Raw genomic sequence first — 26,203 nt, forward strand, 5'->3', positions numbered from 1 at the left:
TCATGAAGAGGCTGATCTTCCTGTTAAAACAGAAGTAGAGAGAGAACAATACAAATATAATAGAATTTCAGAAATTGATTTCCATCAATTATATTTATGAGTAATGTAAAACATACATGTAATTTAAAGCTGGTGGCACCACGTTTTGAACTACAGTTTTCCTAGCCCTTGTATATAGAAGAAAGTTGGTTACTGATTAGGACATAAAGGAAGTTAAATGCAGAAAAAGAAAAACTGTACAAATTAACAGGGTACAACTTCACCTGTGCAAAGCCCATTTAGGTTTCAAAGTTGTTAAGTGGTCCTATGCTAAAAAATCAGCTGTCAAGGTTAGGACTGTGGATAGGGCTGTTGATACCTGTGCTGTTGGTGGGCTGAACTCAGCTGAGAGCAGCCCCCACCATGGGACTCGCATCTGTTTTGATTAGAACCACAATCTCTGCCTGGTGTCTGGGTTCAGCCTCCTGCAAATATCCTCCTTAACCAGGCAGACCCAACAGCTTTTGTTACCTGTAAACTCATTTCCTCTGGAGATCTGTGATGATTCTGGTATGCTTTCAGTGACAATCCATTATTTATTTTTGCTTCCATGCGCAGCCTGCAAAAATGTGGAGCGGACAGGATAAAATTTAACAAGAGACCAAGTTATAAATTTCCTTAATTTAACTTAATTTCTTTATGATTTGCTTTCTGCTTTGATCTGGAAGAGACAGTCTGCTTCATGCAGTCCATGTGTGTGATTATGTCTGCCTTGTATTTTAGTTCAGGTCTATTCCTGTACGAAAAACAAACAAGAATGAGAGAAACCCCAAAATAAACACAAAACCCAGTCACTCTAGAGAGTGTATTAATTTTGAACCAGAGAGAGACTGAAAAGCCACGGCTCCTTAGCAGCACAGTTTATACCATAAAGAAGGCAATAGTGGGCAAAATGTTTAACGCACATCAAATGGTTACTGACGTGAGAAACGGTCAGATACCTTTCGCCCTTCAGAGGAGCTGATGGAGTTTTGGAGGCAACTTCCATTTTCACCCCTATTGCGTTCTTCCCAACACCGGTCATCTGTTGGAAATGTCCAGTCAGGTATGTCCCAGCAGCAAGACAGCGCTAGCATTTGAAAACACATGGAATTGACCAGAACGCTTTTTGGATTCTCAGGTTTAAGCATGCTTCTATGAGTTCTTCTTTGTATAATGGTCCAGTTTGCTACATTTGTTTGAAGAGTTTTTACCTATTGAGAAAATACTGATGAAGAAATGAGAAAAGGGGCTTTGAAGGAAAACAGGTACAGTAAAACCTGTCAAGTAAAATTAATGCAGTCGGGTTTCCTGTGTTATATTACCTTTATTTAATATTCTTATATAACTACAAAAGTAAATCCCTTGAAAATTGTATTCCCACTGACAGCTTCCCTGCTATTTTATGGTGGCATCCACTATAGTTAATGGTCTATCACAGCTTCCATTATAAGTTCTGATTTTTCAAGGCTTTATTGTAACAACAAAATTGTTAGAAAGGGATTTCATCCTGTGAGAGTCTGGAAAACGAATTTTAGTTTAAATTGGTTTAGCCATCTCTAAATTAGAGGCAAAGAGATTTTTTTTTTTTTTTCATTTTGCAGGTTTTATCCATCTTTTTCTTTAATAGGCCAATTTATTTTCTATCGTAAACTGACATTGTTCCTCTGAAGTTGGAAAAAAGAGCCAGAAGTTTGGCTTCTGTCTAGAATATCTGTCTCGATAATCAAACATAAACTATTTTACTGCTTTCAATGCACTGCAGATCTGAGTCTGCAGATATGCACTAGTGCAATTTTTCAAACAGATACCCAACAGAGGGAGAAGTTTATAATGTGTGAAGGAGATGTCTAGATGCTCTGCATGGCAAAACCCATGACCGATTCCTGACTTGCTGACTTATTGTGATATTTGTGTTGCTTTTTGCTCTTCAATTTACATCTGCAGCATCTAAATGCCACTAAAGCTTCTCTCCTACTTTTTCAAATGTAAGAAACCATCATCCAAGACATTGGCTCTTTTCCTTCCTGCACAGACAAAAAACACAATAAAAAGACCAGGTGTTGTATTGAATCCCTCATGCATGTGCCACTGAAGACAGAGTAAACACAGAGCTCGATCTTGGGTACCCTGTTACAATATCAGGCTCCAACTTACTTGATTAGAACCGCAAGTGTTGTTGTGGTAAAATTACAGCACATCATTTCATAAAAACCACCTATAATAAAATATTTTTTTTGCATAAACAGTAAAAAACCAGAAGTGTGAAAATATGACACCTACACAAAGTCAATGTTCATCTGTTCTTCAGGACAGAGAAACAGCAACATCTGACCATACTGTAGCAAGACAATCTCAAATTTTCAAACAAGGACACTAGAATAAGCCTGAGCTACTTCGTTTGATATATTGTTGCATATATGAATCCATCATTTAGAAAGAGCCATTAATACAATGAATATCTGTCACATATAAATAATTTCTACCCCTCACAACAATAAGATTTTTTTTTTTCTTTTTCCAGCAAGGTTAAGTAATTGATTTTACAATGTACAGGATTTGACCTATAATTTTAAAGAACATCAAATGGATAGGCAGAATCAATGTTCGTATTCAATATTAGAGATTAAAATAGTGCTTTACGTAAATTGTTCACCAATGGGAAAATATAAGTCTGTGACATTCATAACTTGTTTGTTTCTTTACTAATGGAGGAGTCTGATGGAGATCTGTTTTCCTTCAAAGTCCACCTTTTAACTGTGTGGCACTGTTATAAATAGGGTTTTACAGAACGCAATGACCAGTTGTAACTTTTTCCTGCAAATGATATTGCCTCTCAGCCTGTTGAGATATGGTGGACTTCTGGGGGTAGAGGAAACGTGTTAGTTCAGCCTGTTTTATAAAAACTTGTAAAAGAAGTGAAACTTTTTTTGAGTGCTTACCTGATCCTTTGTAACATCAGCATCTAGGCTTTGTAAGTGTCTTATGAAAATGTTTAGAAGTGTCCTGTAGTGAAATGATATTACAGGAATCCTCTTTGTCAAAGGATGTAGAGTAAAATGTAAAAAAAAAAAAAAAGAAGAAAAAAAGAAAAATAATATAAGCTAAGACTGAAGTTTATAAAAATGTGTATGTATAGTATGCAGACATTTCTCTCAAATGTGCGTATATACAGTAATTTGGTTATCTTTTAATAGCACTCCTTCATTTCCAAGTGACATTATTGATCTTTATGGTACATTATAATCTACAGCATTGCTTATGGTCTAACACTGGTGGAATTTTATTTTGAAAGTTTACTTTTTTATTGAAGATAATACGTAGTTACAGATTGTTAAAATAAAACAGATACCCAAAACATTTTCTGACCAGATCCTCTTGAAACAGTCTATTGCATTACAGTTAGGTTTTTGTCTGTCTTTCCCCTCCTTTTAGTACAACAGTCTGAGGAAAGCAATTACCTGGCTGTGAAACATATTTCTTGAACAGCAGGATCTGGCTCAGTGGCTTGCTCCTTATATCTACAGAACTATTCTGGCAATGATGGCAAGATGGAAAATAGGTGACCCTTTAGCATCTGCCTTTACTAGTTAAACTGTTGACTGTTTTTGCCTTAAGGTTTTTTTTTTTAGGGAGGAGGCGTAGTACTTTGTTTATGATTTACAGTAATTTCTCCTTTTCAGTGCCCATATGATGTTAAATCACCAAGTGCCTAGATATGCATTAAATATGTGTGTGTGTTTGTAAAAAGGAGAAAAAATATGACTTTCAAAAGGACAAATATATATTTAAATATCTTTTAATAAGGATGTAACTTTTACTTTAAGGTCAGACATAAATCTTGAGGGCCTGATTTGTTGACAAGAAAATAGGTAATTCATTCCCTTCTTCAGCAAGATCCAAATAAACATCTCTTCCTTCTTCTGCAGATGGGTTGATAAACAGGGATTCCCTTTTCATAAGTTGAGAGGGAAATGCTTGCTCTTTGTTTTGTTTTGTTTTGTTTTCTGGAGCAAAAATACAAAAGCTTTCTTCTCACCAAAAATTTTCATCTGTGACAGCAAAACATGTTCTGTTGCCTGCTTTTAAGGCGTAAAGATTGTTAAAGGATTCATTCTCTGCAAAGTTCAGGTAAAGGGGACATGTTCTCCCTGTTTATAAGGGCATATTTAAGACCCTGTGGGTGGCTGCACCCAAAACATTGAGATTTTTGCTACCTGCACAGAGGAATTCCTGGATAAAGATCTGCTGATCATAATTAAACATATCCTGATATTTTTGTTTTTAAAATAATTTTACTTCCAAATCAGTTCCAGCATGGATCTCAAAAATCTCAAACATAGTAGGCTGCTAATCAAACACACCACTGGATAAGGAAGGTAAAAAAGCTATCTATGTGTTTAATAAGTGAATATTTTCAGGAGGTGTAGTGAAGCAACCTTATTAAGTTGTTCCATTTGCATTCATGGTATGTGATAAAATAGTTTATAAATGAAATAATTTATTCAAAATTTCTGCAATTATCTCTTTATAATAGAGTAATCCAAAGGACATGTGCCTGAAGCTGCAAATGACATATTACATCCCAGTGGATTACAATGTGATAAAGATATCCAAGCAGTGGTAAATAAAATAATGTATATAATTTATCATGAGAGAAGAGATATCTAATATTGTAAATCAAAGATTTGTGTGCTCTTAAGATATTAATAATGATATTTAGAGTGATTTTGATGCATCATACTAGTTGAAAGCTGTCCAGCTAAGCAAATCAGATATTAAATAAAAATTAGAAAGAGTCCTATGACTGGAACTTGAAATGCAGCTAGTACCCATAGTAGAAATGCCTAGTACCCAGCAAAAGAAAGACCAAAGTCACATAAAAAGTAATATGCTTTTATTAATCATGAGACAATCTATTGAAAAGAAACCCAAAGACTGTATCTTGAATAAACAGAGAACTTAAAACTTGATATTTGGTTATCTAGATCCCATCAATAGGGGCTTAGACTCTGAAATATCTTCAGAAAAATGTAAATCTAGAGGAATATATAATGTGATATGATATGTATGATATGCTATGACACCTACATGATCACAAGCTTGGTTATACCTATGGGATCAGAGAGATCTTCCCAGTTACTAAGATCAGTAGGGCATACCCCAGGGTTATTTTATTTGGAAGTACAGTATACACCACCATGGTCCTCTCTATTCCTGCACCTTGGTTTCAACTGGAAGAAAGCCTGGGAGGTGGGTGAAAAGTGAGTTGCCTTGCACTGCAGGTGATCTCCCATTGGCCCCTAATCTGGATGTAACCGTCGATGCCCGAGGGAATGTTTGCATTCCCCAGAAGTGTGACTTTTCCCAACAACATGAGGTGATCTAATGGAAGGCATTAATTCTGCCTGGAAAGCTCACCTTGCATGTAATCGCAAACATTTATATCAGTTGTTCTCTTTTTCATTTGTCAGAGATGCTCAGTTTGGCGCACAGAGCCTCTTTATTATTCACGGTTAACACCTGCCTTGGTAGAGCTGTGTAGAGTCACCTGCTTTGCTCCCAGTTCCCAGCAAGGATGGCTGCATTTGCCCCTTCTCCCTTCCTTCATCTAGGGGAAAAAACCTTATGCCTCCAGCCTGATTTTTTTTTTTTTTTTTAAAAGACGCTGCACCTGCACCCTAAATAGCAGGACACCTTAAATCCTGGTCAGTGCCCCATAGTGCTTGAACCTCACCGCCCCCCAGTTCTGGTCCCTTACACATTATCCATCTGAGCTCCCCTGTCGCTGGGATTCCGCTCGTTCAGGTTAGCTCTGCTGGGGAAGCAAGCAAGGAATAACCTCCACAGAGGAATATGTAATTAAAGACATTCGAGGCTGTGTTAGAAGCACTCAAGTATCTCTGAAGTTTGAAAAAATAAAAAATCCAGACCCTCTCTCCTCTCTCCCCTTTTCTCTCTTTGGGAGTCTGATTTTTAACGGCATTCAGGCTGGACATGCTTTGTACATGAAAAAAGACTCCTATCTAATTTCCTTACCTGCAGTTTCTGTCTCCTTTGACCACATTTTTAGCTGACCATAGTCAAACCATGAAAGCTTCTGTCATTACTGCAGTGTTGAGATTCCTCCCATTTCTCTTGCTTTGCTCATTCTAAAAGTGTTTGTCATTAAAATAATCTGCACTTTCCTTTTCTCTCCTTCCTTCTATTGCATTTGGATTCCACCAAAGAAGTTGTCTCCCACATGCCGCCGCTGTTCATGTTCATGTTCATGTTCATGTTCATGTTCATGTTCATGTTCATGTTCATGTTCATGTGCTGGATACCTCTTTTTGCTTAACCTAGTGAGATATCTCAAGTAAGAAGCAGGGAATTCTCTAACAGAGTCAGTGTTTAAACCTAGATTTATCTTTATTCACATTTACAGCATTTTCCCTTGAAAATTCTCTTCCAACTCTCCTTGTGTGGCATTCACTGTCATATAAAACCTGATATTAGTTTGGTGTGCTTGCCTGGTTTCCTTAGAAACCTTTCTGAGTTATTTCCTGTAAAGGAAATTATCATCCCACATTTAGGAAGGTACAGTTACAACTGAATAATGTTTTGACAGAATTATCAAAATTAAATTGCACACCTTACTTTAGCACCACATATGAATTAGCCTAATTTGTATTTTCAAATCCTAAATGCCTTCTCTTCAATTTTGAGCCGCAGGTCAATGTCCATCATGTTTAGAAAGTCATCAGATGAAGAAAGGTCATGGCTAATCTATGCACTGAAGCATTATATGCAGTAATTTAATTTTGTAAATCTGATTCTTTTAGAGTCTTTTTAAGTGACAAACCAGACATTTGCATCAGGCTCAGGAAACGTTATTATATCAGCTGTAAATTTTCCTACCAGCCTTTATTTCAGTAGCACGCAATGCGCCAAGTTACGCTGTGTCAGAATTTGGTCTCCAGCGCAGTGTCAAGAATTACTTGGGGATGTTAAGGCTTTGATTCTGATTTGAAATCGACAGGTTCACTTGCATTGACTGGCGGTAGTTTGATGCTTCAGATACCATGGGTCTTGCAAGGAATTTGGACATGAAACGGAACCATTTGTTTTACCCCCTTGCTCGGGAGCATCTGTAGCAGATTGATACCTGTTGCTTTATTACTGCTTTTGCACCCCTGTGTACCGAAATGCGTGTGCCTTGTGTCACTGTTTTACTGACACTGTGGTGTTGCAGAACTGGCCATAGCTGATGGTTCTCAGTTTGTTTGCTAAAATGTAAACAAAATTTTAAAAAGCCTTGGATACACAGGTATTAAGAAAGAATATGATCCATGATATATATTAAGATAAATAAGATCGTATTATCTATATCACATAATGTTAACATATATGATAAATTGAATGCCATTTGTTGCAATTGCTCACAGCCATGAACTCTTCACTCAAAATAATCCAATACATTGTGAATCTTTCAAAATTAACAATGATCTCTAAGGCACTGCTTTCCACAGACTGTGGCGTAGACATCTTTTATCCAGGTATTATTAAATGTACATAATGAAAAGTAATGTTCTTGGATTTTCTACTGCAAATTAAATGAGCTGAGCATTTCTGGTTTCAGATAAAATCTGAAACTATTGGTCATATTAATGTATAATTATTCCCTTTTATTTTTTTCTCTTCCATATTTTATTTGTAAGGAAAACACGCTAATGATGCAGTCTAATGTATACTTAAGCACTGGGGAGGCCGATGCTTGCTTTGGTAGTGTGTGCCCCTTGTGGTCAAAGTATATGAGATTAACATACATGGTTCATTGCTCTCTCCCTCCTAATATACACTGTTATCCTTTGCCTGTGATGCCAATTGATTTTTTCCTTTACTCGTAAAATTGTTGCTCTGAAATTTTGTGAGTATCCTACTGAAACCAAGATTCCCAGCTCTGTTTAACTTAGGATTAATTGCTGAATATTATACCCGTGAAAGCAAAACATACAAAGGTCTCTTTGTAGAAAGCTATGTATCAGAACAATCTGTCCACCCCCATGTTTAATGGTGCATCATAAATCCTTTTACAGTTGACAGTAAGTTGGATGGCATTTTTGACGTAAGAAAAATGGATTTTGTATTGATTAAAATGTAAAGCTTGCACTGAAGGTAAGTTGCATGTATGTATACATACTGTCATATATTAAAAATGTATACAGGTAAAACCTTACAAGTTACATAGCTAACTTCACAGTTAGTAGTAGGCTGATGTAATGAGGTGATACGGCTAATTAGTTCTGGGCTTTCATCTGATGCAGTGTAAAACTCCCAAGTTAAAAGCTAGAGCTTTTTATTGCTGGGCAATAAAACTTACATGGATGCAGCTTTTACTTAGTCACTGATCACTTTGCTGCTGTTAACTTTTAAAAACTAATTAGTGCTTTAGAAAAGTGTATATGAATGCTGGAAAAAATTCTTACTACTAAATTTTTAATTTACTGGCTGACATAGGCTTATTATAAAATAAATTAATATTCTGCCATATCGCTATTGATTTGAATTTGTGAGCATAAGGCAAATCATATGGTCAAAAATAGCTGAGCTGTATTCCTTAAAATTATGATATTTCAAATAAAGACAGGATTTAAACAGATATTGTTTTTAAAGCCATTGTAAGAGAAGTGTTTTTGATTTTGCTCACATAAAATTAGAGAGTTCCTATGCAAACCATACCTGCCTTTCAGGTGAGATTAAAATCCGGGCCACTAGCAGCTCTATCTCCATAAAGATAACTGGTCTGATGTCAGATGGGATTATTGAACCAAAACTGGGAAATTTGGAGAGTTCTTGGTATTCCACTGGGAGATACCCTCCTGACGGATGATCCAAGTTCAGGAGATATCATGCATAACACCATTTTGATGCATCCATCTGCTAGTATACACATTCACAAACACATTTGCACCTATGTCAATGATATCTAATACATAATATTCTAGAAAACCTGCAAACATAAAAAGAGATGTTGCAAGACTTATAGAATATTTTATAAAGCATATTTTTTAAAAAAATGAAAATTTCTGCTACTGCTTTTTTCCTTTCACCAACTGGAAAGCTTCTCAGACACATTCTTTTAAGAAACCCTGTTTTAAGGGCAGAGATATAGCTCCAATAAAATGTTAAATCTCCAAAGTACTTAATATTTTTATGCTGTTTGCAACATAAAATAGGAAATGTATGATTTCAATTTGTGGATATAAAGCTTTTATTAATATTTTCTAGACACTGTCTAAAGAATTAATCTATAGCTCAGCCTTTCGCTGTGAGTAGTATGTAGATTGCTGAGTCCTTTTTCTAACATATCTGCTGTATAGTTTGCTGTAAGTAATAGTAAAGTGCTTTTTCACAATAAAATAGGTAAATGCAGTGCCATTAATTAGTCATGTTCTGTTGTATTTTGCTGTGGTGTTGTGAACTGTGTGCTGGTCTGAACTGTAAAAACCAAAACCTTTCTGACTAATTATTAGGAACATCTTGTGTATGACACTCATCCATAAAGAAGATTCCACTGTCTTAATAATTTTCACATCACAATTATACTAACTGTAGCTCCAGCTATCATCTTTCTGAGGATGTTTCATGCACTTAATGAACCTTGACCATTACTTGTAACATGCAAGAACTAATGACTCGCTAGAAATACACTCTCTCTTAAGTGCTATTCTCTAAACTAAGTGGGACGGAATGTACCTTAGATGTAAGAGTTTGTGGTGAAGGCAGAGAAGAGTTTTGTTTATTACTGAAAGGAATCGGGAAAAGTGCTATGAAGATAGCATTGGAGACTAAAATACCATGTTTATCCAAAGAAATGGTTAAACAGGCTGAATATTGGCATGACTATCCTTTGGATATATGTGAGTCTGTACCTCCCTTGTGCAAAGTAATATGAATCAGAATGCATCATGCCTTTTAGTCTCGCTCAATCTTTTATTTTAAAAATTCTAGAAGGATTAATCTGAGGTATATCTCTACAAATATTTGATTTTCATATTCTTCAGTTAAATCATAAAAGATTATAAAATTTTTTGATTCACCCCCAAAGTTATGTTTGCAGTTTAAAAAAAAAAAAAGAAAATATAATAATTCAGATGATTCAAAATGTTTAATTTAATATTCAAAGTGGTTTTTAACATTTTCTGAGTTAAACTGAAGTATTTGTAACAAGCTTTAGTAAAATGAAAATACATTTGATTTAAGATCCATAAACACACAACTGGACATCTTTTTTCAGGATGTTTTTCAATTGAAATTACTGCATGAATCTGAGAAGAGTTTCTTAAATGTTTTGGTAAATCTAGATCAGAACTTCCTTTTTCTTTTTGAGAAAAAAAGGCCTGGCACTTGCAAAACCTGCATGTCTTAAGAAATACAGTGCATGCATAAGAGCCGAACAGGCAAATGCAGAACTCTAGTGAAGAATCTCTGCATATTTTTGTATCTCTGCAGGAATAGTTTCCAGTGTTTTACTGCACTGGTCTGCCCCCGGTCCTGTTACACAATGGTGGAAAGCTAAAAAATTAATTGCAGCAGTGGGCCAGTTAGCTTTACCGCTGATAGCTGTTGATAGCCAACAATAACCACCTCTATACTTGCACTTTAATTTAGGTCACATTAACATACCCCAGGTTCTGAACTAGAATAGTCTATGTAAACAAATGTGGAAAAATTGCCACATACCATCTATTTTAAAACTGTTTTCATTTGCTATATTTGATCAGTGTAGCCAAAGTCCTGTTTTGCCTGGCGTAGTGTTGGGAAGGGAGACCTAGATGTCAGGTTAGTTAACTAGTCACTCCTTGTTGCTCATGTCCTGAGTGTTTATCTGGCCTGAGAACTGACGTCTTCCCAGAAAACTGTCATGGTAGGCCACGTTAGGCTGCTGTTGCATCGCCATCCATCGGCCTGCTGCTACTCATATCGTATCATTAACAATTGCTCTTTAAAAGATGCTTCTGTTGTAGTGCACAAGCTCCTGACATGTTTCAACCTATTCAATCCTGGTTATATTTGGTTTGTTTTTCCTAGCATATAGGAATAATGCTTATAAAGATTAAAAGAAAAAGAAAAAAAGCTAAGCTTTGTGAGCAAACAAAGATCAGCTGTTGGCTGAAGTGTACATCATTTTCATAGAATTACAGAATCGTGGAATGGTTTGGGTTGGAAGGACCTTTAAAGATCACCTAGAGCAACCCCCCTGCCATGGCCAGGGACATCTTTCACTTGGTCAGGTTGCTCAAAGTCCTGTCCACCCTGCCCTTGAACACTTCCAGGGATGGGGCATCCACACCTTCTCTGGGCAACCTGTTCCAGATTTTCAGTCTGTCAGGTTACTTCCTATGCAGTCTATCACAGCTAGACATTTTTTTGTGTATTTTGTTTGAGTACTTTTTGCAGCAGCTCACGTAGAGTAGAAGGGATATTTCAGGTACATGTGAAATCATTACTACTAATGAAGATGACTGCTCCTATCAAGGCCTATAGGCAGACATCTGCAATTTGGAATGCAAACTGGGAGAAGAGCATGTTATATGTAATTACTGACAAGTAATCTGAAAAAAAAAAGGACAGAAAAAGTTATTTTTAAAGTGCTATCAGCTTTTTAAGATTAAATAGAAATTTGCCCAGATAAGAGATGACATGAAATGGTAATTCCAATACCCTGTTTGCTCAGATGCTTTAAGGCCTTTACCACCTGCTGAGTGCCTGAAAGTATGAATAAACATTGGAGTAACAGGTTTCACACTGCTACGTCCTAGGATCGCACAGTGGGACTGAGTTGTTCCCAACACTATTAGCTAATCTGTTTTTCAAATAAAAATGTGGATTTCAAATTCTGAGAAAAAAAAGTTCCTTTCATCTTTGCTGTTCATAGAAGAAATTAATTTTTCACCTAATCCTTCCTGAAAATTATAAAGTTTCTCCAAATACAGAACATTAAAGGAGTATTAAACTAGTCAATACCCTGAAGAAAAGAACATAATTTAGGAGCTTAAATCCACAGGGAGAATATATGCATTTGTATTTGTGAAAATTACCAGAAATCATTATTCTGTGGAAATTGTCTCCTCTCAAAACTGTTCTTCTGTAAGACCTATACAGATACCAGTTGGTGGAAAAAAGGCAAAAGGCACAAAGTAAATCTCTTTGTAATTCAATTACACTGGACCAAGGTAGTGTTCCCATGGTGGCAGCCTGACACATTAAGTTCAAGGAGTAAGTGTTGAAGCATTGGAATAATTCCTTTGATCGTGGCCAAGTTGGACGTGCAGCTTTTTTTTTAGGCAGTTAGTGCTCACCCTTGGTAAGCAGCAAGGCTTGCTTGCCTTTCTTGCCAGTGACTTGTCTGTGGGTTGTAAAAAAGTAAAATTAAGTCTTATTCAAAGGTTGGATAACTGTTTGGAAAGTCTCTAAAGAAGTCCATGTACAAGAAATAAAATAAATACACATGTAAATTGTTCATTAGTTTCCAACAATAATCTCACATTGTTAATAAACAAATAAGGAAAGAAACACCTAAAATAAAACAGAAAGATTAAAGAAAATGCATTTCATTTGTATAGCACATTTAATTTTAGGAACTCAGAACTCTTTTCAAAAATGATTAAGATTGAGCAAACCCTGGCAACAGAGGCAGCTAATTCTAATTGTTTTTGTAGATAAATATATTGAGTCACAGATTGATGTAAGTTTTTCATCACAGACAGTCCATCTTGAGAGTCATCAGCAGAATTTAACAGTTCATATGTTTTATATATAAGGACAGCCATAGAACTAAAAAATAACAAGCAAATATTAAGAGAAGAGTGTGGTGGTCACCACAGCAAAATACCTCAGCAACCAAGATGCTCTCAGTAACAGAGTGAAATAAAAAACTGCTGTGGCGATGTATAGAAGAAGCTAAGAAGTTGTTGAGGGTACAAAGGGGTACTTGTCTCTCAGATTCAAAGCTGCCCTTGCTGTCCTCTTCACAACAGAAGAAATAAAAGCTCATCAGGATACAAGTGACAAGGATGTAATTTCAAAAAGAAATATTTTATGGAGAGAAAAATCAAAATGGTACTTCTTAAAATTGCTGAAACTGTAAAACAAAATAGTTGTCATGGAACAAACAAGACATGGATTCAATTTCTTATTTCATCTTATTCAGAAGAAGATCTTGAAGCCAAGTACAGCCCAGCCCAATTGAGTGCCTACTGGGTACTTTTTGGACTGACTGTGGATTATTCTATATTTCTGTTGTTGAAGTTGTTCCAGTTTATGTAAACAAACAGCTGATGGTATGGGAAATTGAACCCGAGTCTCTTCTTCTGAGGTGAGTAAATTTATCACTAAATAGAATCCATATCTCTTATGTAGCTTCTCAACTTCTTTGGAAAATATTTTTTGTGGCAGCTACCGCCTACTAAAGCCTATGCTGGCTTTTCTCTACTACTATTGCAGAAGAATGTAGCATAAGCTACAATTACACCTTCATTTTGGTAGCCGACATACTATATTGCCTTCATCACTGTAGTAACTTGGTGCCTCCTACTCATAATGTATTTATCCTCACAGTACTCCTATGATGTTGAGCAGATGGTAAAGTGAGTCACTAGGTACAGAGCTTGACTCCTTAGGATCAGACAAGAAGACTGTGATTAAACCAGTCCTGGGTTTCCTTCATCTTTCTGCTAGACCCCCCATGCTCTACTGGGAACCGTGAGAGTCTCTTGCCATGGGACAGTGGACATGAGATTCTCCTCCTTTCCCTACACCCTTGGGAAAAAGGAAAAGAGGAGGTCCTCTGGTGGCCCTTGTCTTATGTAAACATCCAAAAGTGATCATTCAGGCTTGGCATAGCTGAACAATATTATGGAGTTCTCAAATTATGTTGACTATGAGACTGTCAAAGACAATCTTGAAGCAGATAAAAAGCGCAACTCTCTTGTGTTTTCCCTGACTCCAGCACACGTTGGCTTCTGAGTTCAGCCAGCAGATGATTAATTTCAGTCTATTGATTCTACTGGCAACTGCTGTAAGTGTCTCTTCTTGGATAAGCTGGCTGGGTTTATAAGGACACTGGAGCTGTGAGTGATGTATTACACTCTTCCCATGTAGTCCTCTGCACAAGGTAACTGTCTGGCAGCACTTCTGTGAGACGCGGAGGATATGACTGAACGAGGCAGCCTTTTTTCTGGGAATCTTCTTGTCCTCCTAGAGTGAGACACCGTTGTTTCCTAGTTGACTCATTTGGAAAGTATGTTGTCTCTGACATGCCACTGGCAGCCTTTTTGGCAGGGGAGGTGATGCTACCTCATTTAACACACTTAAGTGATTTTGAGCTTTCACATTATTAAACATGTATTCCATTAGCCATCTAGTCTAGCAGTCACATGTTAATTTGTGTAAAACATAAATGCATCAGCATGACATAGGAAAGATTCCCAGGAAGTAAAAAAATTGGCCTTTGGTATTTAGTGCTAACCTGACACAATGGGAGCAGAATACAGTTTTTTAAAGCATGTCAGGTGCTACCTCTCCGCAACAGCCCCCAGATTCCGATTTCTTTTTCTTTTCTGTCCTCCCCCCTCTCATTTTACCTGTTATGTTCTCAGAGGAAATAATTTAATTATGGAACTTTTTTTTTTTTTTTTTTACTATAGATGGACAGAAAATTTTCAATGAAATATATTTGTTCTGGGGTTTAGTTTTGTTTTGTTCTTATATTTAAAGCATTTGTAGGGAAGTGGAAAGTTCAGAGAACATGCTAGTTTCCATACTTCTGGTATGAATGGCAACTGATATTTAGCATGCCTCTAACGATCAAATGATTTTAAAATGAAATATTGATAATTTGCATGCTAAGAGTTCGAAGTTAAAAAAAATATTTTTCATGTCAGAAGTCTAAAATTAAAGGAAAAAAGTCTAGAACATCTAAGTTAAGATAAATTATTAAAGTATTTTGCTTAACTTGGTTAATTTTTTTCTTTTATTTGGATTCATAAAAATCTCTGATTTTGATTTATCATACCATTCAGAGTGGAAAGATTAATTAAAGTCTCGAAGTTTTTATGAGTAAAAAACCCCAGTTTCTTCTATAATTTATTTCACAATCTATCCAATAATTTCTTGGAGTAAATTATAGCATTGGTGCATATCAACCACCGGAGCTTTAAAGAAGGTCTCTCCCGAAAAAAGTAACATTGCAGCTGATACTGTGGTAGGGAAGATGTTTACTGCTGCTGCCTGGAAAGCCTGGCAAAGGAACACAAAGGGAATGAGACAAGGACAATAAGCCATAGCCTCATCGCTGAACTTTACAGAAAAATATGATATATGAAATTTATAATTTTGAGATTTTGAAAATAAAGTTTCTCTCTTTTGCATTGTAACTATCTTCCATTTCTAAATAGTTTCACATGAAATCGGCAACTTTAAGCAATAGTTGGACATAGATTATTACAGAATTCTGAGAATACTTTTACAGATTCTTATTAATTTAAATAATATGTTATTTTAGTTTGTGTTCACTTGTAAAATTACTGAGAACTAGAATAAAATTTTTATTTGTTAATATACCAAATTAGTAGAAGAGGGAGAATTTATTAGGTGTAGCGACAAACTTGCATGACCAAGGTTATCTGTAAACCTCCGGCCATCCTTGCAATTCAGCAGTAGTTTAGGGAGTAATACTGAAGGAATAGGAGGGAAACTTTACCAAAATCCTTTCTGCCTGTAGCATCTTTACCTGTGCTACTCCGTATAATTTCATTTTCCCTGTAAATGTCTTCTTCTGCAGCCTTTACTCTCCACCCTGAGAGTTGTCAGACTTTCCCCTGGACTTTAGTGCTAGGGTAGTCATCTAAGGGTATGGAAAACATCAAAGGCTGCTAGTTTCCTGTGAATTTATTTTCAAGTGCTGATGGGTTTTGACGGTTGCAGAATTGTCTGTGTGTGAATTAATAGATGTTAAAATGTTATTACTATGCATGCTGAGTTTGCTAGTCCCCTCTGCAGTTTACAAGCTTCTCTTTCTCTTTAATTTTTAAGTCCCAGGGCTGTTGCAGTGGTGGGAATAAGTGATAGTCTGTTTAGGAAGAAGTCACCACCTATAATATGGAAGAAGGGTGGATTTTGGATGCCACGCTGCAGCTTTGGGGCCAGGAGTTGAGAGTTCTGCTTCCTGAGGAAGGCAGCTTGGGAAAAGTGCAGCTCTTGGCCCTCTGGGAGGTCCAAATAAGCAGGAACCAGGCTCTACTGGCAAATGCATTTAAGATTATATCAATAAGGTGGCTGGCAACAAACATAGTCTTGGGTTTGAGAAATAAACCTGCAGTTCAGCAAACTGTTCTGGTCGGGTTGCTGACATATGCCCTAGGGAGTCTGCACTGAAGTATCAAACATATGATGCAATGGTGCAGCACAAATTACATTTAAAACAAATGAAGGAAAGGACATCAAAATGCCCAGAAATGTCAAGCCTGGTAGCAAAATAATCACAGGAGATGAGCTGAGCTAGTGCTGGTAAGCTAACAAGCACGGTATTCAGTCTTCAAGTAAGTGAAAGATTGCCACAGAAAAAAGGAATATCCAGTTCTCCATGGCTACTGGAGATTAGGCAAGAATTGGTGTAGGTACAGTTACTCTTGCTTCTGGACAGGTGTCTTGGCCAGATGACTCTCATATCACTTTCCACCATACATTCTGTGAGGCTGTGAATCTGGATCACATCATCAAAAGGAAGGAGAATTTACAAAGTGAAGAGTTCGGCGTTTTAAAGCTTTTGCTGTGTTGAGAGGCATGTCACAGAATAAAACCAAAAAGAACAAAAATCAAACTGTTGAGGGCTGGTATTAAGGCAGGTCACTAGCAGGGGGTGTGAGCTAGGTGGCAGGTGGCAAGCAGCTCTGTAGTCTCTCACCAAGGAAGAGCTGATGGCGGTATTCTGGTTTCTGAAGTGATGATGAAGGATGGAAAGTGCATTTTGGGGAAAAGATCCTTGAAATTGTTTGCCTCAGCTGCTCTCTTAAAGACCTGCAATGTAAAAATGAAGGGAATACTGCATAATGTAGAGGGTCCAAGGATAACAAAATCAAGTGATATCTTGAAAGTATTAGATTCTGGGGAAACTAATTCTGTCATCTCTTGCTATAGGAAGAGAACAATGAAAATAAACTTTCATTGTTTTTATTATTTTGCATGCAAAGAAGGATGTGCTGCAGGCTCTGTTCAGGAGCTTCAGTGAGATGTAGCTTTGTTCCAAGAGATCTTACCATCTAAATTTTAAATATGACATGATGAATGAGGATGACATGTAGTAAGAAAGATGCTGGGGTAAAGAGGGACAAAGAGCACAGTGATGAAACATTACAGGGCTCAGGTTAGGCATAAGAATAAATTGCGTAAGACAATAAAGAAAAATAGAATGGTGAGCGTGTTGTTTTGCCTACTCTGGTCAATAAATAATTTCAGTAATGCTGTGAATATCATCCGTCTTTATATACCACATCAACTGAGACCAAAGACCTAAGGTCTGTCGCTACCTGACTTCCTTCACAGCCTCTCCTCCCCCGCCACGTGCATGGCATCTCTCCTTCCTTTGTCCGGTGCCCTCCTCGCTTTACCAGGCTGTCGTGTCCTTCCCCATCGCCACCGCAGAGCCAGAAGCCTGGCTCTGCTGAAGAGGATGGGCATCGTGCCATGGGTTTCAGCAAAGCCAAGATTTCGCCTGAGCTAGGAGTGGAGTTTTGCCACGTTTGGCAGGCGAGCCCTGCTAGCTCCTTCTGCCAGAGCAGCAGAGAGGGAAGCATCTGGAAACAGACTCTGTGCTTCCGCCTTCCCCACGCTGTGTGGCACTCACTCTGTGAGTGCCGAGCTGTGGGGTTGTAGTGGGCACAGAAATAGCATGGAGATGGCTTTAGAATGAAAACCTAGGTAGATAAGCAGATGGCTTTTGGCCAGAGGAATAATAATAATTTCTGGTAATAGAAATTGTTATAATAGCCCCTGTTAAGGGATGTAAACAGTTATCAGGCACCAAAATTGCTGAAGGGAAAGAGATAAGGCAGCAAGATAAAACTAAAAATTGAAACGTGCTCTGTGAATATGATAGGATATCTCATGGTCAAACCAGAAGCATTTAATTTGTTTTCCCCACAAAATGTGGCAGATTCTGCATTGTCATTCTTGACTGTGATGTTCGTGATGTCAGAGAACGTGACATTAAAAAATAATATGATTTATTTTCTTGAACCACTTACAATCTTCCATCTACTTATTATTAGGAATACAAATGTGTGCTTCATGTTTTAAATTAAAAATGGCAAGCTTATTAATCATTGAGAAACTCTACAAAATTATTCATTTTGAAATATTAACATTGCAAACTTTTTCCCAGCAGTATATAAAGCAAACACTTCACAATGACATTTTGTTGCTAGATTTTGGGTTTTGATTAAGGCAGGCTTATGAGCTGATTTTTTTTACCAAACCAGTAATTCTCGAGTACTGCTAAGCTTTAGACTTTAAATTGCAATTAAATATAAACTAACAGAGGCTTCAGTTGTAACAGAATATCAAAACCACATGTAACAATTTTTTTAATTAAAAATGTATTTATTTGACAACTTAAAAAAATCACTTGTATGTCAAATTTGAGTAGACTAATTTGGTTTACAACAGTTGGAAATGAGCATTCACTCTTTTTAAAAAAAGGTGAGCTTTATGCCTTTGTAGTATTGAAGACAAAGAAAAACGAGGTGCACTAAATATTTTATAAATTTAAACCATCTCATCCATCCGATTTTGAAATAATGACCTTTTTGTTTAGAAATCTTCCTATTGTTGTGGTTTAACCCCAGCCAGCAACTAAGCACCACACAGCCACTTGCTCACTCCCCTGCAGTGGGATGGGGGAGAGAATCGGAAGAGTAAAAATGAGAAAACTCGTGGGCTGAGATAAAGACAGTTTAATAGGTAAAGCAAAAGCCGTGCGTGCAAGCAAAGCAAAACGAGGAATTCATTCACTCCTTCCCATGGGCAGGCAGGTGTTCAGCCATCTCCAGGAAAGCAGGGCTCCATCATGCGTAACGGCTACTTGGGAAGACAAACACCATCACTCCCAGCGTCCCCCCCTTCCTCCTTCTTCCCCAAGATTTATATGCTGAGCATGACGTCATATGGTATGGAATATCCCTTTGGTCAGTTTGGGTCAGCTGTCCCAGCTGTGTCCCCTCCCAACTTCTCATGCACCCCCAGCCTACTCGCTGGTGGGGTGGGGTGAGAAGCAAAAATAGGCCTTGACTCTGTGTAAGCACTGCTCAGCAGTAATGAAAACATCCCTGTGTTATCAACGCTGTTTTCATCACAAATCCAAAACACAGCCCCATACTAGCTACAGTGAAGAAAATTAACTCTATCCCAGACAAAACCAGCACTCCTATAAAACTTTACTTTTAACTACAAAGGGTTTACCTAACTAATGAAAATAAGAAGTCATGAAATGTAAGTCTGTTACACACTCTAAAATTGTTCCTGCATGGAATTCCTTTCGCATCCATGTATTTGTTCAGGTTTTCTCACATTCAAAAGCAAAGCCACCTACTCTGCCTGATCCTGATCCCTCTAAAGCCTACTTCTCCATTTGGGTTAAGAACACTGAAAAAGTGTTTCGGGTTTCAGGTGGAGCAATGAGCTGCACTATAAACACTCCATCCTCTGCTTCAGGCTCAGGTCACTTGAAGCTTGTCATAGTCCAGGGCAAAGAAACAAGTTGCCTTGTATAAACCTTTTTTGAACTTTAGAGGTCAGACTGTTGGGAGACAAATTTGGGCAAGACTCTGAGCAAGGAGTAGGGGACATGGGAGATGGTGCAGGGGTTATGGAAGAGCTTTGTCTTTTGTCTCCATAGCAGAAAGGTTGCTTGGGTAGCGGAGGGTGCCTTTTGCTGAATATCTTGAACTTATGGAAGTGTGGACAACTCCCTTCGCCTGCCTGGACTTTCCTCCCCATTACCAAACAGCAGCCCCCTGCTCTCTCCGTTCTACTGCACCTCCCTCTACCCGCTGTCCTCACCCCTGCCAACTCATAGCTTCAGGTAAGTATTTGTGAGCAATTAATATAGTATGCGACTGAACTGAGCTTATCTCCACTGGAAAACCAATGTAAAACTCTTGCACTTTTGTATTGAAAAATATGGCCTTACAGGGGAGTTTGAAGCTGATCACTCTAGGTGCTTTCTTAAATTAGGACAGCGGCACACAATACTAGGGATACTGAATACTAAACTGGTTGTACAATTAATATCAATATATTATAATTCTATACGATATGAAGCTGATATTAATATCATATATTGATATTAATTGACCTGTGAACAATTTGGTCTAATGAAAGTTCTCCTGCAAGCAAGTCCTATGGAACATAGGTATTTGCTTAGATCTCCTTTATTTCCCGTCTGAGATGTATAAGCATCTTGTGGATACCACAGTGCTGGGTAGATTTAGTTTGGGTACTGGAAGCAGTGTTCATCTGCCCCGCTTGTTGTGTAGAGCAGGTGTGATTGATACTTGGGCTGTACAGTATAAACGTGATATTACTTTTCGTGCTTGCACACCCCAAATGCTATTTTTAAGAAAAACTGTAGATTGAAAGTTCATATAGAATGGAGAATATGGTACATTAATGCTGGCTGAAAATGTTTTAATATCTTCATCATAAAAGCAGCAATATGTATATTATAAAGGCCTCAAACTTAGCTCTGATCACTTATCATTTTTACACAAATGTATTTACATAATTAACCCTATACTTATTTCAAAGAAAATTACCCAGTGCTTATGATGAAACAACTTTCTGCTGAATTTCTCAGAAAGAAACTGTCTGAATTGAACATTTTTAATATACCTTGCTAATATTTGGAATGGCACTTTTAAAATCAGTGTAATCAGTCAGTTAAATAGAAGATTTACTTTTAACTTGACAGAGAATTTATTCTATACGGAAAGATTAAATTCTGTAATTTCTAGAAGGATGTTGTGACTAAAATGCTTCAATTCCCCTTCCAAGTTGCAAAGTTTAACTCAGACTTTCCTCTAAATCTGTGCTTATCACTTTCATAATGCCACAGAAATTCTTATTTTCTGTTAGAGATGTTGTTTTATAGTTAGGAAGTCAGTGGTTTCACCTAGAACTGTTTGAAAAATTAATCAAGTTCTGTTATATATGTTTTCTCCACAGCTGAAGCTGTATATTAAATAGGCTTGCAAAATACATTTAAACAGCCTTTGCCTGGAAGTGGGAAATGCCTGTGAAGCTATATATAACAGCTGTGGAAGATAGAGATACAATCCATTCACAATAGAAAGGAGAAAGATAAATCATCTCAGGAAGTATAAGTAAACAAAATTATATTTGAAATTCCCAGCTGTAAAATCACTGTTTTTTACTGCCTAGCCCAGGAAAAAAAACAATAAACGTGAGACACCTGTGCCAACAGAGACTGATTTTCTTGATCGGTACACCAACATTTCCCTCCTTTTGTGTTCCACCTGCTCTTCAGCTAAAGATGGGATGGGGAGAAAATGTTGCACTAAATGAGACAGAAGGGGAACATTATTTGTAAAATATTTAAAAATACATATGTTAGATATAATTTTCCCCTCTGTCTGCATCTTATATACATATCACCTCGTAAAAAAGCCTTCTTGATTTCTCTGAACGAAAGCAGGAAAATGATACTGCAGTATCCTCCTAAGGGTAGCAAAAAGTTTAGTTTATTACCCTGGGACCTGTAGGCAATCAGGAAAGGACTGTGCTTCTGGGGGTGTTGGTCCCTCTTTGTCATTTCAGGATCCTGGGTGGACTGAGTTGATCTTCTCTGCTTTTCACCCTGGATTTTGACTGCAAGTAAATTTTGTGACATCACAGTCCAGTGCCCACTGGGCCCCCAGGGAGACAGCAAGCTCCCCAAGCATGACGATACTTGGAACCTCTCATTTTCATTTTACTATGGCCTTAGTTTGCAAGAACCAAAAAGTCTACAGAAACAGCTTAGCCCTTGATAAATGAAGAAGGAATAGAGACATGCAGTAATATACAGTATCCTTTTAGATTAGTCCATTTGAAGACAAGATGGGGTAGTGTTGTGAAAGAGTGGAATGTACCTCACTCAAAAAGGAGAAGTAGCAATATGCTTTGTTGAGGTAGAATAATAATTTGGGCAGAATTCAATGAATTTGATGGAATTTAACAAAGTTTAACAGTGGTTTACCAAGGGTCAGTAAGTTTGATGGCAAGGTTCACCTTATTAATTACTGCATGGAAGAAACATACAAAGGAAAATTGAGTTAGAATTGTGTTAGAACGACTCACACAGGGACCGGAGATGAAGAGGGTAAGGAAGGACCTCCCGTTGAGTCATGAGGTTCAGAGTGGACCCCCTTGTTTTCTAAACTCCTGACGGAGCTTAGGTGCGGCTAGGTCCAATCTCAGTCTCGGACTTGGACAATGGTCTATGTCTAATGGAATTATCTATACAAAGTTTATAGTAATTAATATTTAATAGTTAAATGGATTAGTAATGTTTCACTAGTATTAATTCAGCATGCTATCAGTCACTGACCAACGATCTGCCATTGGTAAAAGGTCTCTCTGCCTCAAGAGGCAACCTTGAGAGGCGTCCCAGCTCAACGGGGGATCACCGCCATGCAGCCACGCTGCCTGGCAGGGAGAGCTCAAAGAAGGCTCACTTAGGCTGTCATATTCATGGGATGAAGTGGTTGGCTCATAGTCAAATCACATGCGCTGGGAAAGGTATGCATGATGGCTCCTTGTACCCACAACTAACTTTGTTCCTTGATAAATGAGTCTTGGAAAAGCCACCCGCCATTCATGTGTCAATGGCATGATCGGTGTTCCAAGCTCATGTGCACTGATGTTCACCGTGCCACTCGGCTCCTTTGTGGGTTCTCAGAGAGCAGACTGGAACGAGGGGAGTTCTTGGCCCGTCCACGCCTCAGGCCTTTACCTCCTTTGGAGCCTGTACCAAACTACTGCTAGTTTGGTTAAGGGATCGAGTGCATCCCTCACACTTCACCCCGTGACTACAGTCAATCCACTTTATCAACTCATAGAGTGGTAGTATGTTTACGTCTTGCCTCTATGTCATAAATATGTGGCGTATTGCAGATCAGTGGTAAAAGTCCAATTATTTGATAAGCTGATTAGTTTAAGTAACTGTCACAATGCTAGGTATATACCAATTCAAATACAGAATCAGTTGATTGTATACATTTTACGTGTTGGATTGACAGAATTTGTTTCATCTTTTGCCAAACTTTGATATACAGAATGTTTATAAGCAATAAACATAAGGTCAAAACTAAGAAAACTACAATTGGATGCAGCATCAAATTCAAAATTCCAGTTGCTGTTGGTGATCATCCAAAAAGAGTTTCCCACCAGTGATGTTCTCCATCTTTCTTCAGTCTTTCCAGGACATGGTGTATCTCTGCATCATGATGGATGGTAATCAGGGTTCTTTGTCCGTTGTTCCGAATTCGTTTTAGCAATTGACTCAGGTCATCACGTTGCAACAGTTTTCTCACCAATGTGAGATTCATTCCAATAGGGGTAGGCAATAAATCTTGATACAATGTATACTTAGATTGTACCAATTGGTGGGTCATGACAGGAGCTGAATAGTTAAAGTCGCATCCCATAATTTTGGTAAAATTACAAACACAAATATTTGAGTTATTACTTGCATCTACAGTAATGTTACCTACAAATATAAAATCACAAAAGGTTCTCATACAAACACATCCATTTCCAATATATATGTAAGTACAGTTTCAGGGGTTTCATCAGGATGTATTTCAAAATGCCAAACATTTTGTTCAGTGTCAAGACAGATGTCTTGTGCCTTAATGGTATTACTTTCACAAATAAATCCCTGTTGTTCCCATACAACACATGCATCAACATCAATAGTTTGCCATTTGTTCCCATTTTGTTGGGCCCATAGTCTGTTCTAACGGATACAGTTCCATTGTGATTTAATCCCCGTGCAATGGTTGGGTATATGGTGTATACCAAAGCATTGCATATTGTTAAAACAAAAGCTGTGGCTTTACTGTCAGTGGGGTCATAAGTGAAAATGACTAGATGCCTCCAGGATTGGGGTTCCCTTTCAAATTCAGTTGCATTATCCCAGATTACCTTTCGAATTTCAGTGGGTAAGATGCCTTCTTCACCTTCTCTCACAATCGCTGCCACAGTAGATTGTACCCACAATTGAGCCTGAATACAACTAAGAGCGAGAGAGACATTAATTTGGGCTGCATCCAGTGCGTTCACAATTAATTGCTGGTCCTTTTCATTAATTCTTCCCCATCCAGGCAATATATCATATAAGCTGTTGGTTAGTTCCCAATGCCAATAGAGAATAGTGCAATGGATGTTCTAATTTGTGTAAATTACTTGTTGCTGAGCTTATTTTGTTTGCTAAAATGTCAGCATCCATGCTGTTTAATACTCCTAATCCTGTTCCTAAAATACCAGTCACATCTCTTCTTGATCTTTTTGGTGAGGTGAGGGTTTGTCCATGCAACCACGTTAACCATCCTGCATAGGACGTACTTAGGACTGGTGAACAGGTCGGTTTGATTGTAGAGATATTAATTTGCATCAATAGATCTACTCATTTAAGAGACCATGATGGATTAAATAACACTTGTTGTTGGCCTGTATTTTTGATCACATATGGTCCAATTTCAGAAATTTATGGGAATAGAGCAGAAATTTGTGGGGATAGAGTTTTCTTATCTTTTACAATCAGGGTGGATGTTGAGTGAGGAGTGGTGGATGTTGTTGTACTAGGCTCAGTCATGTCTATTTTAAATTCAAATGATAGTCCCACGTCCCTGTGAGCCCAGAGGCAGATTACAAAAACAGGTTGTACTAAGGTAAAATTGTACCAACAGTCCAATTTTTCAGAGGTGCAACATTTCGTATCTGCGGTGTTTGATGTAATGTTGTGCACAGAAATCTCAGTTGCCTTCTCATGGGTAGAGCCATTGATCATCCAGCATCCTATTTTAATTTCTTTCCCTGCCGTTCCCTGAAGTCAGGGAACTTTATTAACATCAGTTTCATTTTTATCCCAGCTCCATTTGTTTTTTAAGTATACTTCAGTTCTGTGCATGACCATGGTGGAAAGATTTAAATCTCTCTTACTAGGGAGTGTTCCCATAGTCCTGGTATACTTAACAAGAGCTTGAGACCATGGTCACTCTAGAGTTCTTTGACCACAGGTTAGGAGAAGAAGCATTGTTAGGATTTGGAATAGTAACATGAACACAGCATTTCTGTTTGCCATCTTGAGCGGTGCTGTAAGACAAAAATAGAGACTTGTTTCTGTGGGGAGAGTCCAAACAGGCTACCCTGTTAAAAAGAAGGAAAAATCCATCGTGCACTAATTCTATGTTTTTCACCACTGCTATCAGTAGCTTCCCAGGCAAGTGGGCCATGAAGATTAGTTAAAGTCATAGGTACATTTCCAATTTGTTGTAAATTTACCATGACAGGTTGTCCTGGCTGTAATGCTATTGGATATTTTCTTTCATCAGAAGGTGGAGCATCAGGCTCAGCTTTTGCAAAGAATGCTCGGCTCCCAGGGCTCCCAGTGGGCCCATACCGATTATTCAATTGATGAAGTACTTTGGAAAGTCAAGTATCCCACTGGGCCTCGTGTGGCTTAAGACTCCTTTTCAAAAAGCCATTAGCTCTTTCTACCATCCCATTTGATTGAGGATAATATGGCGTGTGGAATACCCATTGAATTTCTTCCTGTTTTGCCCATTCTTGCACTTCTTTGCTGGAAAAATGTGAGCCATTGTCACTTTGGATGACATAGAGGGTTGGTAGGCCTGAAAACCAAGAGGATAATCCTCTAATGGTGCTCTGATCATTAGCCTTCCAACATTTAGTTGCCCTAATTAGGCCTGAGATGACCTCTACTCCTGTGAGGATGTACCAGTATCCTGAGGAGGGTTTAAAGGGTCGAATGTAATCAATTTGCCATGTTGACCATAGGGGTTTTCCTTTATTAATGTATAGGGGTGGTGTTTTAGCAGGGTGAACCATTTGCAATTTCAAT

At 37.8% G+C, this 26,203-nt stretch overlaps 1 protein-coding gene and 1 pseudogene across 1 annotated transcript in view; one reads left to right on the forward strand and one right to left on the reverse strand.

Annotated features, from left to right (window-relative positions):
* NALF1 (NALCN channel auxiliary factor 1) overlaps positions 1-26,203 on the forward strand; it is a 512,766-nt gene that overhangs the window by 37,013 nt on the left and 449,550 nt on the right. The window lies entirely within an intron of this gene.
* LOC143155589 (uncharacterized) lies at positions 457-24,934 on the reverse strand (annotated as a pseudogene).

Source organism: Aptenodytes patagonicus, chromosome 1 (assembly GCF_965638725.1).
Source record: "Aptenodytes patagonicus chromosome 1, bAptPat1.pri.cur, whole genome shotgun sequence".
In the NCBI taxonomy this organism is placed as follows: domain Eukaryota; kingdom Metazoa; phylum Chordata; class Aves; order Sphenisciformes; family Spheniscidae; genus Aptenodytes; species Aptenodytes patagonicus.